Genomic DNA, 14,020 nt, shown 5'->3' with positions numbered 1-14,020 from the left:
CAATGTTCATAACAGCATTGTTCACTATTGCTAAAAGTTGGAATCAACCCAAATGCCCATCAACAGAGGAATGGATAAATAAAATGTGGTATATATATACAATGGAATACTACTCAGCTTTAAGAACGAATACACTACAAATACATGTGAAAACATGGATGAATCTTGAGAACCTTATGTTGAGTGAAGCAACTCAGGCATTGAAGGACAAATACTACATGACCTCAATGATATGAATTGAGCAAACCAAGCTGCCCCAGAGAGCTAGAGACTGGATGATAGGCTTAAAGGAATTTGGGGGGTAGAGGAAGGTTGCGAGCTGACATCTACCTGGGTGAAATCTATGGTAAGCTGGAGGTAAGTATTTGTACAAGGAAGGGATAAAATGGGGGCATAGTGATACCTTTGGACATGGCTTTGTGGGCTCAAGGGGGGCTAGGGATAGGAGGATGGGTAATATGGCCCAAGAAATTGGGAGGAGGGTGGGGGAATATATGAACATAGGAGATTGTCAGGTATGTGGTTGAGAGTATATTGTTGAGAAAAATTTTTCAAAAATATAATAAGGAAGGTTACCTGTTAAAGATGCTTAAAGGGTAGAATCTGACACATGACAGGCTTCTAGGGAGTGTCCGAGTGCTCATTTTGTCGTAGTGGGTTATATCATTGGATGGAAACTCATACGATGAGAGTGAAAGTATGCCCACATTCTGGGGAGGACTGATGTTCTCAAATAGAGGGAATTGTATCTCTCTAGAGAAATCGTGGCTCCCAATGCATTAGGGCAGTCAAGCATGTCACGCTCTCAACATTGTTGCAAGTATCTCTGAACATGGCCCTTCAAGCAATGAAGAGTGATTGTCACTGTGGGCCCTGAGGGGAGGGGGGAAGAAGTATTGAATAGGTAGAATCAGTGTAACTGTGGGGCAATGGAAGTGTTCCACACGATTAGGCAAGGATGGATATAGGACATGTTAACTTACACGAAAAATATATAGGCGCCTATAGGCTAAAAAATAAATCACAATGTAAAACATAAGATAACTAAAAATTTAGAAAATTGTATAGTCTAAAAGATAGACCACAATGTAAACCCAAGTGTAACCTTGTTTGAAAGCTATTGTCTCAATATCTATACATCAGTTGCAGTAAATATAGTATGAACATGTAAAAAGATTATTGCTGGGGAACAGACAAAGTCTCTGATGTTGAATATGTGGGAGTACTGTATATTGTATATATGAATTACTGTGGTCTAAAACTTTTGTGAAGACAAGCTTAATAATTAGAAAAAAAGAAAAAGAAAGGATATAGACCCTGAGGAAGAGATGGAAGAAGTTGCCTTGCCAATGAGCATACAGGGCAACACTTACTGCAGTGATGAAAGGCAAAACATCAAAAACAAAGCTTTTTCATTTTTAAATTTTTTGATACCCCAATTTATTTTTACTTTAATTTTTCTAAATTAGTATGTATTCTATATCTAATCTCTAAACCCATCACTATATTCCATTTTACTATTAATGGAACCTGGCAATATATTGGGCTTCATTTTCAGGGAGGTTTTGAACCACAGAGGGGTTCAATGGTGGTGGGGGAGGAATATTAGTGTGGGGTGTTATTGGTCGGGGGCACATGGTTGGGATGGAGTTCCTCAGGGCTTATGTGCGGGGTGCATAAAAATGTTTGGATATTTTCATAGTGGTTACAGTTGGGAACAATGGCTGGGGGAGTGCTGAGTTCCTGGCCTGGGGAGCTCTGTCACATTCCCTAATGGAACAGCAACAATCCTCCGAGTGCAACGGCTAAGACCAATAAGGAAGGATGGCCCAACAATGAGCCCTTGATGCTAATGACTATGCTTGTGGGCCTGCGTGCCTGAAATAAGAACTAGGCCTAGAGCTGCAGGGTGCCTAAGACTTACCTCCTGAGAGCCTCCATGTTGTTCAAATGTGGCCAGTCTCGAAGCCAAACTCAGCATGTAAATGCATTGCCTTCCCCCCAGAGTGGGACATGACTCCTGGGGATGAGCCTCCCTGGCACCGAGGGATTACTAACAAGTACCAGCTGATGATGTGGCTGGAGAATGACCTTGAATGAAAGGGTCAACTCAGACCAGCAGAATATCTCAGTCTGCATGTAATATCAGAAGTTAAAAATGATTTTTGACCCAGAATTAAAGGGGGAAATGGAAAGGACAAATGAGTTTATATGGCTATGAGTCTCCAAAAAAGAGCCAGGAGGTCATCAGAGGGGTTGCCCTTATGCACACCTCAGCAGAGTCCCAGGGACAGCTAAAGTAGTTACATCCCCAGATATTGGTTCTTCTGAGGGCTATAGAGACCCACAGTTTCTATGGTCATGGCAGATGGACTTGAGTGCTATGACAGTTGGCCCTATTTTGGAGTTTGTGGTCCTGAGTGTGATGGAGTTGGACTCAGGTGTGATCTTTGTTCACAAGCCTCTTCTGTCACTTTTACCAGACCTGTGGTTGGCACTGGGGTTTAGTGCATATTCAGGGGACCTGAATCTCTGGACTCTCCACGTGATAGCCAGGCTCTGAGCCTCAACAGACTTGCAACTCCTACCCTCTGGTTTATTGGACTTACCCCAGCCAGCTAACAGGAAGGTGAAGAAGATCAACCACTACACCAGAGAGCCAAGAGTGCCTACAACTGCAAACAGTAGATTACATCCATCATCCAAGTGGAATCGAAGCACCTTCTCGATACAGAGGTGGACTGGACATAACCATCCCAGGGTTCACAGAATGGAGGAATAGAGTATAGATTAGAGTGGACTTAGTGATACTCTATTCTGGAACTAATGTGATTAGTAATGGAAGTAAATGTAGCACTGAGATGGAGAAAGTGCTGAGGGTGGGAATGGGAAGAAGAGATGTGATGTGGGTGCAGTTTCAGGACTTGGAGATGTCCTGGGTGGTACTGCAGGGACAGTTACTGGACATTGTATGTCCTCCCATGGCCCACTGGGTGGACTGGGGGAGAGTGTAAACTGTAATGTGGACCATTGACCATGAGGTGCAGCAGTGCTCAGAGATGTATTCACCAGGTGCGGTGGGTGTCCCATGATGATGGAAGAAGTTGTGGGGGGCAGGGTTGGGGGGTAGGGGAGTATATGGGGACCTCATTTTTTTTAATGTAACATTAAAAAGAATTACTTTAAAATTTTTAAAAAAATTTAAAAAGCAAGCGCGGGGCGGGGGGGGGGCGGGTAAGATGGCATCAGAATAAGAGCACCCATATCATCGCTCCTACAAAAAACCAGCTGAGTGGGGACAAAATCCGGCCTGGGTGAGCTGTTCTGGGAACCCACAAAGCAGGAGGCTGCTGGACATCTATCTGGAAAGACCATGACAAGAAGAGTGTTAGCTCAAGGTAAAACCAAGGGTTTCTGCACATCCCCCAGGGCAAGAAGCCAGAGGAGAAAAACTCCGAGAGTGAGAGGGTTCTGGTGAAGGGTGCAGAGGAGTCCTACGAGTGCAGGTTCAATTGTCTGGACCTCTGCATTAGTCAGTCAAAGGGGTGCTGATGCAAAATACTAGATATTGGTTGGTTTTTATAAAGGGTATTTATTTGGGGTAGGAGCTTACAGATACCAGACCATTAAGCTTAAGTTACTTCCCTTACCAAAGTCTATTTGGAGCAAGATGTCTGCCAACATCTGCAAGAGTTCAGGCTTCCTGCGTTCCTACGTTCCTCGGGCTTGCTTTACTCTGGCTTCAAGGTTCCTACTTTCCTGGGTCTGGCTTCTCTTTCCTCTGTGTGCTGACTTTCTGGGGCTCCAGTTTAAGTCTTCAGCATCAAACTCCAAAATCAAAACTCCAACTCTGTTCTTTGCTGTGCCTTTTATCTGTGAGTCCCCACCCCTAATCATAAAACTCAATCATGCCCAGGTACAGAGCAGATTACAAGCATAATCCAATATTTCTTTTTGAAATTCATTAATTATATCAAACTGTTTTGAGGAGCATACTTGTTGGTTTGAGGAGAAACCAGGAAGAGGGGAGAGGTGAGTCTGCCGAGGCAGCACAATTTACCTAACCACTATGGGTTACATCAGAGAGAAGGTGGAGCCAGGCAATTAACTAATCCTGTGCAACACACCCAGGGAGGTGGACAGTAGGAATTGTTTGATAGGCTTCCAAGAACATATTTTGGGTTCCCGGCAAGGTGTGGGTGTTCTCTCTCAGAGACTGAGAGTCATTATTTTCTGTGGTGATTTGGTTCACCAGGGTCCCATTTGAATTTCAGAGAGGAGCTCTAACAGGGGTTTACTGATGCCTCAGGAGAGAGGGAATTGAGAAAGGGAGAAAGGGGTAAGGGCAGATTTTCAAACAGTTAATTCAATTGTAAAGAGTCTATCCTGCCCCTAAAAGGGGACTTTTTTTGAGGAGCAGGTTGACCCTGAAGGAGGGTTTGTTTCAGTGGAGGAGTTTCAGCCGAATGTGCAAGATCTCTGGCTCTGTTCACAGCTCATCTGAAAACATGGAGGCAAGTAGGCAGTGGTATGACATAGTCAAGGTACTAAAAGAAAAAAAATTTCCAGCCAAGAATACTCTCTTCAGCAAAGCTGGCATTCAAAAGTGATGGAGACTTCAAAATATTCACAGATAAATAGAAACTAAAAGAGTATGCCAATAAGAAACCTGCCCTTCAAGAAATACTAAAGGGAGTTCTGCAGGAGGAAAGAAAAAAAAAACAGAGACAGGGGAAGCGGACTTGGCTCAACAGATAGAGCATCCGCCTACCACATGGGAGGTCCACGGTTCAAACCCAGGGCCCCCTTGACCTGTGTGGAGCTGGCCCACATGCAGTGCTATGTGCACAAGGAGTGCATGCAACACGGGGGTGTCCCCTGCATAGGGGAGCCCCACTCACAAGGATTGCGTCCTGTAAGGAGAGCCACCCTGCACAAAAGAAAGTGCAGCCTGCACGATTGAAAGTGCAGCCTGCCTAGGAGTGGCAGCCACACACACAGAGAGCTGAGGCAGCAAGATGATGCAACAAAAAGAGACACAGACGCCTGGTGCCACTGACAAGAATTGAAGCGGACACAGAAGAACACACAGTGAATGGACACAGAGAACAGACAACTGGGGTGGGGTGGGAGAAGGGAAGAGAAATAAATAAAAATAAATCTTTAAAAAAATTGTTGCCTGAATTAAAAACAAACAAACATGAAACAAAAACAAAAACAAAAACAGTAAAGACAGAGTTGAAGAAGAGTGTAAGAACAACCAAAAAGACAAAAAGAGAGATAAAAACAATATATGACATACACAAATCCAAGGAAAATATGGTTAATATAAGTAATTCCTTGAGAATAATACACTGAATGTTAATGGATTAAACTCACCTGTTAAGAGACACAGAATGGCAGAATGGATAAGGAAATATGACCCATCTATATTCTGTCTACAAGAAAGCCATGTTAGACCCAGGGATTCAAAGAGGTTGAAAGTGACCAGCTGGAAAACAATCTTACAAGCAAACAATAGCCAAAAAAGGGCAGGAGTACCTATACTAATATCAGACAAAATAGACTTTAAATGCAAAACTATTTTGAGAGACAAAGATGGGCACTATATATTAGTAAAAGGGGTAATCTTTCAAGAAGAAAGAACAATCATAAACATTTATGCACCTAACCAGGGTACCTCAAAATACATGAGGCAAACACTAATTGGAGGAAAACTAACTGGGGGAAGAGATGCCTCTACAATTACAGTGAGGGATTTTAATACATTATTATCACCAACATCTCAAAAGAGAATCAATAAAGAAACAAAGACTGTGAATAATCTGAGGATCTGGACCTAGAAGACATATATAGAACACTAAACCCAAATACAGCCGGATATACATTCTTCTCAAGTGCACATGGATTGTTCTCCAAGACAAATCACATGCTAGGCCACAGAGAAAGTCTCAATGAATTCAGAAACACTGAAATCATACAAAATAATTTATCTGACCACAGTGGAATGGAGCTGGAAATTGCAAGGGCCAGAGACCCAGATTAGGCACCAAGATATGGAACACACTAATAAACAAACAGTGGGTCAAGGAGGAAATCTCAAAATAAATCAGTGACTACCTTGAAATGAACGAAAACGACAACACAACATATCAAAACTTATGAGATGCAGCAAAAGCTGTACTGAGAGGGAAATTCATAGCCAGAAATTCATACATCAAAAAAGAAGAAAGAGCTAAAATTGAAGACCAAACTGCACATTTGGAGGAATTAGTAAAAAAACAACAACAAACCAATCCCAAAGGAAGAAGAAAAAATGAAATAACAGAGCAGAATTAAATGAAATAGAAAATAAGAAAGCAGTAGAAAAAATAAAACAAAGAGCTGGTTCTTTGAGAAGATCAATAAAATTGACAAACCCTTAGCTAGACTAACAATGAAAAAAAAAGAGAAGATGCAAATACACAAAATAAGAAATGAGAAAGAGGATATCACCACTGATCCCAAAGAAATAAAGACAATTGTAAGAGGATACTTTGAAAAACTATATGCCAACAAGAAGGACAATTTTGAGGAAATGGACAAATTCCTAGAAACACACAAGGAGCCTACATTGATGAAAGAAGAAATTGATGATCTCACAAACCAATCACAAGTAAAGAGGTAGAAACAATTATTAAAAATCTCCCAACTAAGAAGAGCCCTGGGCAAGGTGGATTCACAGGTGAATTCTACAAAACATTCTGGAAAGAACTAAAACCAATCTTGCTTAAACTCTTCCAAAAAATCTAAATAGAAGGAACATTGCCTAACTCATTCTATGATGCCAACATTACCCTAATACCAAAGCCAAATGAAGAGAACACAAGAAAGGGAAATTACAGACCAGTCTCTCTAATGAATCTAGATGCCAAAATCCTCAACAAAATACTTGCTAATCATATTCAACACCACGTCAAGTGAATTATACACCATGACCAAGTGGGTTTCATCCCTGGTATGCAAGGATGGCTTAATATAAGAAAATTAATCAACATAATACACCACATAAACAGATTGAAGGAAAAAAATCACATGATCATATCTGTAGATGCAGAAAAAGCATTTGACAAAATACAGCACCCTTTCCAGGTAACACTGCAAAAAATAGGAATAGTAGGAAACTTTCTGAACATGATCAAGGGTATATATGAAAAGCTCATAGCTAACATCATTTACATTGGTGAAATCCTAAAATCCTTCCTTCTATGATCAGGAATGAGACAAGGATGTCCACTATTACCGCTCCTATTTAACACTGTGTTAGAAGTACTTGTTCAAGCACTGAGGCAAGAACAAGATATAAAAGGCATCCAAATTGGAATGGAAGAAATCAAAATTTCACTGTTTGCAGACAATATGATTGTGTACATAGAAAGCCTTGAGAAATCTACAACAAAGCTTTTAGAATTTATAAACGAGTTCAGTAAAGTTGCAGGATATTAGATCAATGTGCAAAAATCAGTAGCATTTCTGTACACAAATAATTGAGCAATCCAAGGAGGAAATTTTTAAAAATACCATTTACAATAGTAAATTAAAAAAATCAAATACCTAGGAATAAATTTAATGAAAGATGTAAAAGACATACACAGAAAACTATACAACATTGTTAAAGGAAGTCAAAGAAGACTTAAATAAATGAAAGAATATTCCCTGTTCATGGATAGGAAGACTAAATATCATTAAGATGTCTATCCTACAGAAACTGATCTACAGATTTAATGCAATCCCAATAAAAATCAACACAGCATTTTTTTACTGAAATGGAAAAACTATGAAATTTATTTGGAAGGGAAAGAGACCCCAAATAGCCAAAGACACATTGAAAAAAAAAATGAAATTGGAGGAATCACACTACCTGACTTTAAAACATATTACAAAGCTATAGTGGTCAAAACAGCATGGTATTGGCACAAGGATAGACACACGGACCAATGGAACCAAATTGAGAGTTTGGATATACATCCTTGCATATACGGTCATCTGATATTTGACAAGGCCACAAATCCCACTCAATTTGGAGAGAATGGCTTCTTCAACAAATGGTACTTGGACAACTGGATAACCATAGCCAAAAGAATGAAAGAGGATTACCATCTCACACCTTATACAAAAATGAATTCAAGATGGATCAAAGATCTAAATATAAGAGCCAAGACCATAAAGACCTTGGAAGATAATGTAGGAAAGCATCTACAGGACCTTGTGATAGGAAATGGCTTCATGCACTTCACACCCAAAACACAAGAAGCAAAAGAAAAAATAGATAAATGGGACCTCCTCAAAATTAAAGCCTTTTGCACCTCAAAGGAGTTTATCAAGAAAGTGAAAAGACAGCCTACCCAATGGGAGAAAATAATTGGTAACCATATATCTGATAGGAGTCTAATATCCAACATATAAAAAGAAATCCTATACCTTGAAAATAAAAACACAAACAACCCATTCAAAAAATGGGCAAGAGATTTGAACAGATGCTTCTCCAAAGAAGAAATACAATTGGCCAAAAAGCACATGAAAAAATGCTCAACATCACTAACTATTAGGGAAATGCAAATCAAAACTACAATGAAATACCATGTTACACCCATCATTGGTGGTTATTAAAAAAAAACAGGGGGAAGTGGATGTGGCTCAACTGATAGAGCGTCCACCCTGGGTTTGAACCATGGGCCTCCTGACCCATGTGGTGAGCTCGCCCACATGCAGTGCTGATGTGCGCAAAGAGTGCGGTGTCATGCAGGGGTGACCCCGTGTAGGGAAGCCCCATGTGCAAGGAGTGTGCCTTGTTAGGAGAGCCGCCCTGAATGAAAAAAGCACAGCCTGCCCAGGAGTGGTGCCACACACATGGAGAGCTGACACAGCAAAAAAACAAAAAACAAAAAACAAAAAACAAAAACCCAAAAAACAGAGGACTAAAGCGTTGGAGAGGATGTAGAAGAATGGGAACCCTCATCCGTTAATGATAGGAATGTGGAAGGATCCAGCCATCCTGGAGGATGGTATGGCAGTTCCAAAAAAACTAGCTATAGATTTGCCATACAACCCAGCAATTCCACTGCTGGGTGTATACCCAGAAGAACTGAAAACAAGGACACGAACTGATATATGGCCACCAATGTTCATAGTGGTATTATTCACTATTGCCAAAAGTTGTAATCAACCCAAATACCCATCAACAGATGAATGGATAAACAAAATGTGGTATATACACACAATGGAATACTACTTAGTTGTAAGAAAGAATACAGTACTAACACATGGGATAACATGACGAATCTTGAAGACCTTATGTTGAGTGAAGCAAGTCAGGCATTGAAGGACAAGTACTACATGACCTATCTGGTATGAATTAAGCAAATCAAGTTTTCTCGGAGAGCTAGAGACTGGACGATGGGCTTACAGGAAATACGGGGTATGATAGTAAGGGTATTGTGTTAACTCAGCCAGGTAATTGTGCCCAGTTGTTTGGTCAAGCAAGCACTGGGCTAAAGTAATACAAGGGCATTTATGGACTTTAGTCACCATTGACTTTACTGCAGTGGTAAATCATAGATAGTTGGCTATTATCACATCAGGGAGATTGCCATCAGCAGTAAGTGATGCTTAACCCAGTCAGTTGAATCCCTTAAAAGGGGAAGTGATTCCAGCATTGAGAGAATTTCCCAGCACTTCTTTGGACAGTCAGCATCTCCTGGAACTAGTCAAGAATCTTCATTGGACTTTCATTGGAGCGCCTGGTTGCAGCCTGCCTGTGGAACCTGGACTTGCGCATCCCCATGGCTGTGTGACAGACTGATAAATCTTTTATTATTGACAGATATCCCTTGTTGATTCTGTTTCCCTAGAGAAGCCTGACTAATACAGGGGGGAGAGGAAGGTTGTGAGTTAATGCCTACATGGGCGAAATCTATGATAAAGTGGAGGAAAGTAGTTGTGCAGTGAACGGATAAGACGGGGGCATAGGGATACTATTGGGTGGGCCTTTGCAGGATTGAGGGGGGCTAGGGTGGGTAGGGTGGGTCAGATGGTCCCATGGAATTGGCAGAGGGTTTGTGGTGAGTGGGTGAACATGGGAGATTGTCAGGTACATGGTGGAAACTATAATGTCGAGAAAACTCTTTAGAAAATATAATAAAGAATGGTTACTTGTTTTGGGTGTTCAATGGGAGGCATCTGGCCCAGGGTGCACCTGGGGCAGGCTTCTAAGGAGTGTGTGAGTGTTCATCTTGTCATATTGTGTTATATCAGTGGGTGGAGACACATACAGTGAGTGGGAAAGTGTTGTACTCCCATCTTGGGGCAGACTGTTGTTCTCAAACAGAGGAGAGGGTGTCTCTAGAGAGCAAGGGTGGCTCCCAATGGGGGAGGACAGACAAGCCCTCAGCATTGTTGTAAGGATCTATGAATCACGCCCTCCAAGCAGTGAAGTTGGTTGTCACTGTGTGCCCTGAGGGGAGAGAGGAATAGAATGGATGAAAGTGGGGGGTAACTGGGAGGCAACGGAAGTGTTCTACAAGTTTGTGCAACAATGGATATAAGCCATGTTAAATTTCACCAAAAATTTATGAAAGTATATAGTCTAAAATGTAAACCATAATGTAACAAAAAATTTATAAAAGTGTACAGTCTAAAATGTAAACCATAATGTAAGCCATAATAGTACCATGGTTCATAGCTATGTTTCCATATCTGTACATTAGCTGTAGCAAATATAACATCCACATGTAAAAAGATCATTGCTGGGGCAGTGGGAAAAGGTTTGACGTTGGGTATATGTGAGTCCCCTATATTGTATATGTGACTTTACTGTGATCTAAAACTTTTTAGAAGACAAAATAAAAGAAGAAGTAGACACTGAGGAAGGAATGGAGATTGCCTTGCCACTGTATATACAGGGCAACATGTATTACTCTGATGAAAGGCAAAACACCAAAAACAAAGTTTTATGATATTTTTCATTTTTTAATATCCCAATTTATTTTTTAACTTTATTTTAGTTTTTCTAAATTATTATGTATTCTATTTCTAATCCTTAAGCCTGTCAATACTATTTCATTTTCCTAGTAATTGAATTTGGCAATATATTAGGCTTCATTTTTGGAGAAGTTTTGGATCACAGAGAGGCTCAGCTATGGCAGGGGAGGAGCACTGGTATGGGGTGTCATTGATGGGAGATGCATGGGTGGCAGAGAGTTCTCCAGGCCATGCAAATAGGGTATATAGATATGTTCAGATGTTCGTTGGGTATTGTCATAGTGGATAGAGTTACATATGACAAGTGAAGGAGTGCAGAGTTCCCATCTTGGGGAGCTCTGTTGCATTCCCCAATGCAACAGCAACAATTCCCCAAGTGCAAGGGCAAAGACCAGAGAAGAAGGATGGTCCAGTGATGGGCCCTTGATACTGATGACTATGCTTATGAGTCTCTGTGCCTGAAAGTTCAACTAGGCCTAGAGCAAAAGGGTGCCTAAGTGTTACCTCCTGAGAGCCTCCACATGTTGCTCAAATGTGGCCACTCTCTAAGCCAAACTCAGCTTGTAAATGCATTACTTTTCCCCCATCATGGGACATGACTCCCAGGGATGAGCCTCCCTGGCACCAAGGGATTACTACCATCACCAGCTGGTGATGCAACTAGAAAACGACCTTGAATAAAAGGGGGAAATGGTAAAGACAAATTAGTTTATCTGGCTAAGACACTTCAAAATGAGCCAGGAGGTCATCAGAAGGGTCACTCTTACGCACGTCTCAGCAGGATCCCAGAGACAGCCAAGGTAGATTCAACCCCAGGTACTGGTGCTCCTGAGGGCTATGGAGACACCCAGGTCCTCCAGTCATGGCAGATGGCTCTGGAGTTCAGTGCCTTATCAGTGGGCCCTACTTTGGAGTTTATGCTCCTGATTGTGATGGAGTTGGACTCAAATGTGACCTCTCTACACATTCCTCTTCTGTCACTTTTACTGAACCTGTGATTGGTTCTGGGGTTTGTGTTTGCTCGGGAGACTTGAATCTCTGGACTGTCCATGTGTCAGTTGGGCCCTTAGCCTCAGCAGAGTTGTAACACTTACTCTATGGTTCATTGGACATACCCAGATCAGCTGATGGGGAGGTGATAATGGTCAACTACCACACCAGGGAACCGAGAATATCTACAACTGCAAGCAGGAGAATTGCATCCATCAGCCATGTGGGATCTAAGCCCCTTCTCAATTTAGAGGTGGAGTGGACATCGCCATCCCAGGGTCCATAAGATGGAGGAATATAATATGGATTGGAGTGGACTTGCTGGTATTCTACTATATAACTGTTGTGATTCTAGCAATGGAAGAAACTGTATCATTGACGTGAAGATGATGGCCACGGGAATTGCTGAGGGCAGGGAGAGGGAGGAAGAGTGTGATACGGGGCATTTTTGGGACTTGGAGTTGTCCTGAATGATATTGCAGGGACAGATGCAGAAATTGTCTATCCAGCCATAACCCACTTGATGGACTGGGGGAGAGTGTGAACTACAATGTAAACTATGGTCCATGTGGTGTGGCAGTGCTCCAGGGTGTATTCACCAAATGCAATGAATGTGCCTTACTGATGAGAGTGCATGTTGATGTGGGAGGAGCGGGAGGGGGGGCGGGGGGAGTGGGGTATATGGGAACCTCTTATGTTTTTTAACATAACGTTTTTGTGTAATCTATTTATCTTTAAAAAAAAAGACAACTAAAAAAGTCTAAAAAAAAAGGATAAATGAAGACTTTATATAAAAGTTGTAATAACAAATCATTTTATGGATTAGAGGCTATTAAAATTGGGCATATACAAAACCTATCAAAAAAAGAATGAAAAGAGAATTTATATAATTTACTTATATTTATATATGATTTGGGGGCTTATTCTTCCAGTACTTTTTATACTTAGTCTTCTTATTCCAGTGTCAGTATAGTCTCTTCTCTCTATTGGTAACATATCTCAGGAAGCAAGAACCTGTGGTCTAATTTAAAAGAATTCCTCTAAATGGTGTTTTGCAGTACTGTGGAATAATCAGATTCTATTTAATTAAGTCACTATATTTCTTTATAAAGCAAATATAATGATTATAAATGGAATCCAAAGACATTAGAAATTAATGTTTATGTATTTAATGCAAGACTTTGAATAGCTAAATAAAAAACTGAATTAGAAAAAAAAAAAGCAAGCACAAAGGCCAAACCAGCCCTGCTCTGGGCTTTTTCCTTTTCTCTTGCCTTTTGACCCCTGCTCTCATCTTCCCCACCCCCACCATGATGAACACCAAGGAGACATGGGGATTTATAATCTATAATGGGGAATTGTAGTCTGTAAATAGGCCCTCTTTATCACTATTCAGCCCCTTCCTCTCTACCTGGGACCCATAATCTGTTATTTTCTCCCATTTCTCTTCTCACCATTCTTTAATAAATTACTAGCCTAACTAAACTGGCTTGCTCCCAAAATTCATTTCTTGTAGCTTAGCCAAGAACCTAGAGAAAATCCAGTTACACTGTAATGAACAGAGTAGCCTCAGATGACAGAGTTTTGTTTGCAAAAAAGCCAGGTAGAAGTGGGAAAACCAAGAAAGGGTTACCAATACCAAGGCACAGTGGATGCCTGTGGCACTATCTTTGGATGGGGTTAAGAGAGGCAGGTATAATTATGCAACAGCCTCTGTTTTTCTATACTGAGTGCTAGGACTTGGGTGAGTCTTTAGCTTTCCATGATTCCTTATGGATTATTTCTGTAACATGACCTCATTGCCCAATATTTTTCACTTATGCTAGATATATATACATATAATACAAATAAGGGTTACAAGATTTTTAAGCTTAATACATAAACTTATCTTCATTCAAATTAAGGAAGCCCATAAGTAAGGAGGTCCAAAGTAATGTAAGAGGTCACTTCTTTTTAACTCAACTCAATTTTTAATAAATAATCTTTTAGAACATATTTTTAAACTTTATTT

General features: G+C 40.8%; 1 protein-coding gene across 2 annotated transcripts in view; it reads right to left on the bottom strand.

Moving 5' to 3' along the window:
• IQCH (IQ motif containing H) overlaps window positions 1-14,020 on the bottom strand; it is a 310,616-nt gene that overhangs the window by 281,886 nt on the left and 14,710 nt on the right. The window lies entirely within an intron of this gene.

The sequence above is a fragment of the Dasypus novemcinctus genome, chromosome 3, assembly GCF_030445035.2.
Source record: "Dasypus novemcinctus isolate mDasNov1 chromosome 3, mDasNov1.1.hap2, whole genome shotgun sequence".
NCBI lineage: Eukaryota > Metazoa > Chordata > Mammalia > Cingulata > Dasypodidae > Dasypus > Dasypus novemcinctus.
Note: the sequence above shows the minus strand (reverse complement) of the source record. Positions and strands in the feature narration are given on the sequence as shown.